At 43.0% G+C, this 5,334-nt stretch overlaps 1 long non-coding RNA gene across 1 annotated transcript; it reads right to left on the reverse strand.

Moving 5' to 3' along the window:
• Nucleotides 1-2,580: 2,580 nt before the first annotated feature.
• On the reverse strand, nucleotides 2,581-4,857 carry LOC141049545 (uncharacterized). The gene is made up of 3 exons (XR_012220385.1): nucleotides 4,720-4,857; nucleotides 4,488-4,632; nucleotides 2,581-3,562 (listed from the first exon to the last, which is right to left on the reverse strand). It is a non-coding gene; the product is annotated as an uncharacterized lncRNA (long non-coding RNA).
• Between the last annotated feature and the right edge of the window lie 477 nt (nucleotides 4,858-5,334).

Genomic DNA, 5,334 nt, shown 5'->3' on the forward strand with positions numbered 1-5,334 from the left:
ACACAGCCCCCCGGCAGGCCGGCACAGCCCCCCGGCAGGCCGGCAGAGACCCCCGGAAGGCCCGAAATGACGGCGCATCATGATGCGCACACACCGCGCATCATGATGACGTCAGGCCGTCAATCAACTGAACTTCCGATTCCGATGCCGAATTCCGATATTGAAAAAATATCGGAAGTCGGTATCGGAATTCCGATACAGCAAGTATCGGCCGATACCCGATACTTGCGGTATCGGAATGCTCAACACTAGCGAACACCCATCTCTGCTGAGGAAAGGCTGCTCATCACCATGCGGTAAGTTTTATTTTTTTTTTACACATTTAACCCCTCTAAAGATCCCATCAAACATAAGACAGATGAATGGTAAAGTAGGGCCCAAAAAAAAAAAAACATTAGCGTGGCTATGTATCACAAGTATTGCGGTATCTTTTGCTGGAAAAACATTGAGGTGCTTGCATCAAAACAAAGGAATATTTCAATGTCAAAAACAAAAAAAAAGATACAGCACTACACACTATAGGGTAAAAACTGTGTGTGTCTTTATTTAACATGAATTTCATCAATACATGTGTAGATATGCAGGACGTTAGAGGAATGCTAGGGGAGGGAGGTGCGGGACAACAGGCGTTTCTCGCTTACTCAATTAATCTCGCCTTGATGGGTACAGGACACGTAGAAGAGATATATTGCGAAAAGGCCATTCCAATAACATCCTGCATGCATATTATTCATTTAGTTTGTATTATTTTGCTTTACTTACTTTATTTTTTTTTTTCAGGTTTTTGGCCACAGGAGAGAACTACACATCACTGCACCTCCAATTTAGGATTGGTAAATCCACCATCTCTCAAATTGTGAGGTGTACATGTACTGTCCTCTGGCAGAATTTGCAGCCCATCGTCATGCCATCGCCAACCGAGGAGACTTGGCTGCAGGTCGCAGCAGGCTTTCAGTCTGTGGCCAATTTCCCCAACTGCATTGGTGCAGTTGATGGTAAACATGTGAGAGTGCAGAAGCCACCACGATCAGGAACCCGCCTCTTTAATTATAAGAAGTATTTTTCGATGGTCCTGATGGCGGTGGCTGATGCACATTACAAATTTGTTGCCATCGACGTTGGTGCTTATGGCAGTTCGGGGGATTCTCGGGTGTTGCGATCATCTCAGATCGGACTGCAAATTCTTCGAGATGGCGTAACACTCCCATCCCCAAGACCTTTGCCGGGTTCCACACTTCCAGTGCCCTTTGTGATGGTATCGGATGAGGCATTTCCCTTAAAGACCAACCTGCTGCGCCCATACCCACGAAGGGCACTGGATGACTGGCGGAGGATTTTTAATTATCGGCTGAGGCGTGCACGAAGATATGTGGAATGCACCTTTCGGATCCTGTGTAGTCAGTGGAGGATCTTTCACACTGCAATCCAGTTAGAGACCGACACTGTTGACACTGTAATTAAGGCATGCTGTGTACTCCACAACTACATTAGAGAATACAGCACAGAGGTAGATGCGAAGTCACAGCTGTCAGAATTAGTTGCAGTTGCAAACTTGGGTCAGGGAAGGCTTTCAAACTCGGGTGTGCGTGTGAGAGAAACCTTCACTGATTATTTCATGAGTCCTGAAGGTGCCGTGCACTGGCAATACTCCTGTGCCGGTGTTGAGCAGCCTGAACAGCAGAGAAGAAATGATGAGTAATCCCAAGCAACCAATTTCCATGTGGATAAAAGTTTTTGGACAAAAGTTAAAAAAATTAATAAAACTTTGGGTTGATCAACACAATCTGGTCTTGTGTGAACATCGATTATTACCATACCACCATTACCCACTACACTCAATTTTCACCTTATTTTTAGCATGCCAGGGAATGCAATTGCAGAGTGGAGAAGTGGATGAGTATTGAAGAAAGAGACAAATACTGTGGCCGCCCAGTTAGTAATGGAGTGGAGAGGTGAAAGTGTGTTAGCAGTGATTCCTCAAGGAAATCTGTTGAAATAGTGTAGGCGAGAGATGAAGAGGTCTTTCACAAGCCTTTTTTTTTTAACAAGGTCAGAGGAAAATTGTAATACTGTATGCGACAGGAGGGGGCAAAAGCTTGCATGTGCATTTTAAAAACATAGGCCAGAGTCAAGGGTTACTCCAAGTCGGCGGATACTTTGTACAAAGGAAAAATTAGTTTTCACAATTACATAAGACGGGTAACGAAGATGTGTGAGATGGGGGCAACACAAGTTGGTCATATCTGACCAAATTCCATTTGAATAAGCGAGAAGCTAACGAGCATTTGGTTGATAGACGATCCTGTATTGTGGATAGCAGAGAGTTTAGAGTATGGCCACAGCTGAGATTATGGGAGTTTGCGGTGTCTGTGGTGGTTGTATGAGGGAGTACCAAATATCGAACCTCGGTTTGTGGTTATGGGATAATGAAGAAAAAAGGTATGTAAAGTTGTGCTGTTTACTAGAGGAGAGGGCTGATTTCAATAAAAGTGTTTTTTGGTGGATTCCAGTGAGGTAGACTTGGGATCCCAAAATATATTCACAAAAACACACTGTGTCTTGAAACAATTTTTTTTTATATAAACAGTATAAAAACTGTAAAACCACATAAAACCAAAGTATGAAACTTACTAAAACCAGAACGACAAACATTGTCGAATAAATTGAACACTGTCAACAGGACAGGCAGGTGTGGGGTGGCCACAGTGGTTTTTTGACCAGACAAGTTGGTTGGTGGTGACCAAAACCTCATTATTCATGGTACTCCGGATCATAATTATACGGCGGATATAGGTTTTGGGACAAAACCTGACTCATTTGGGAGCTTGCTTGTTGAACACTACTTTGTGATGATGTTTGACGGCCATAAACAAATGCATCAGCATGGTCATGACCAAATGATGCCGCCTGGCCCAAACGCTGCGATGCAGCGGCTGCTGGTGGTGGTGGACGCACACTGCGGGAATTAAAAAGGTTCAGAATCCCCATAATTATTTCACTTGACGGTGGAACATTGCCTGGGATGTCAATAGACATTATCAATACATTTACTGCTGACATTATTAGATTCCGACGGTCCCATGACATGGACCTCAGGCGGCCGGCTATGTTTAAACCAAAAGTGTCTATTTCATCCTGCTGTCTTGTATTATCAATAAGACTGAGGGTTCGGCTAGTGAGTTGTTCAATTGCACTAGTGGAAGTCTCAGTCATTGTCCCTTTTTTGGGTGCCGCCCTTGTTGATGCCACGGAACGGCCGGAACCTGCTCGCATCCAAGTGCGCCTTGACACACCACCAGCAGAGCTACTGGCAGCGACAGATGCAGGAGCAGCAGTAGTTGAGCCAGACGGCAATCGCACTTCAGAGGACATACTGGTATTCAACAAAGAGGCTGAAGAAGCAGCTTCGGATACTATTGAGGAGATTGCTGAAGAGGGCCTGTCATCCGGAGGAGCTGGAGAGGAAGACATGTCAAAGTCCTGGACCTCATCGGCAAGACCATGTTCCGGGCTGTTCTGTCCAGGGTCCGTTGGCGTGCCGGAGCTGACATTTCCATCCATTCTGTGTAAGGAAGAACAACCAAATTTTTCTTAAAAAAAAGCAACAAAGTTTAGAACTAACAAAACATAATAAAAAAATATATAGATATACCGTATATACTCTTGTATGACACGATATTTAAGTGACATTTTTGGGACCGTAATGTCCCCTTCTCGGCTTCTAAACAAGTCATTTAATTTTGGGAGCAGCATACGGCGACATATTCTATGGACAAGCATATTGGGGAAAAACCTATGGAGCATGTTATGGAGCCATAAAAAGGATCATTATATGGGGCATATTATTATCTTTTCCATGTAATACGGCCATTTTTAACCTTTTTGCTGAATTATATGGGGTGTTTTGGGAATGGAGCATGTCATGGTGACATCTTGAACTGTATGGAGCATTATATGGGCCTACTGAATCAATATTCATATTCAAAAACTGTTCAACAACAGCTTTCTCAATTAGGTAAACTTTTGTTTTTTATCTTCAAAATTAAGCATTAGCTGCTGTAATTTCCACCCTTGGCTAATACGTGAGTCACAAAGTTTGGCAAATTTTGGGGGGCACAATTAGGGGGGGCTGAGTATACACGCTCTTTCATAATGAATAACAATGTCAGCCCTGCTCGAGCATATTAATTTTTTTTTTATATTTTTTTTAAAAAGGTGTAATATTCTATCTATATCTATAATGCTGAGTGTCAACTTCCGCATACCCACACTCACTATAAAATATTACCCCTTTGTCCCATCAGAGACACACGGCCCTACTACAAGCCAAAAATTATTCAACCTCGTCACATCTGACAAACATAGCAGCATACTATCCCGAATATCAAACAATGTCTAGTCTTCAGCTAGAGCCACCGGACCACTAACAAAAATATCACATATCGAGATGTTAGCAGACACACCGCACTAATCGAACCTCTAATTACCTCCGCAAATTCCTGCTGCTTAAAATAAACTGCAGCTGGTCTGCAAATGGAACCTTCTTTCTAGGTGGTGAGCTACCACTTGTGGGCTTCAGGGACTTGACCAGCCTGTCCGTGACGGAGCGCTATCGCTTTTTGACATCATCCACTGCAATGAAATCAAATAACAACATTCATGTATTTTACAAAAATTACAGTCCAACTTTTCAAACTACTACTCATAATAATAACTTACTCATCTTTTTTTGTCCCGCTTTTGGCAGGTCAGGCCACTGCGGATAGAGTTTGGTCAAAATCGCTGGCCACGCATTCCTTTTATTGTACGATCCCTTGTATTCCTCGCTGACGCGGTCCCATACTTCAGGATGTTTCTCGATCTACATATAGAATAATCAATGTTAATACCTGTTATTTAAAAATAATTTGACTAAAAAAGTCCGTTTGGTCTCTATAATTTTGTCCACACATGTATATATATATCCACACAGAAACACACCCACCAAACCAATGTCGATATGTTGGAATCCTGGTAGACCTTCCCTCAAAAACCTAAGCAACCCTACCTGGCTCTTTAAACATAATCTCGGTCAGCACTTTAACAGCTTGTTACTATTTGAACGCTAAATTAGCTCGGATTGAGATCAGGCACCATGTTTCATATTTATAGCCACTGATGTCATTATACCGGATGCATAACCCTTGGCCTATCCCTTTTCGTCACATTATAGCCAACCGTAGGCCCAAGAATAACCCTAGGCCTAAGAGTAAGCATTGGCCTAACCCATTGTCTAAACGATAAGTAACCCTAGGCCAAAGCCTAACCCTCAAAATGACCATAGGCCTAAGCCAA

This window comes from Dendrobates tinctorius, unplaced genomic scaffold (assembly GCF_039654945.1).
Source record: "Dendrobates tinctorius isolate UK_male_01 unplaced genomic scaffold, ASM3965494v1 ptg000145l, whole genome shotgun sequence".
Lineage (NCBI taxonomy): Eukaryota > Metazoa > Chordata > Amphibia > Anura > Dendrobatidae > Dendrobates > Dendrobates tinctorius.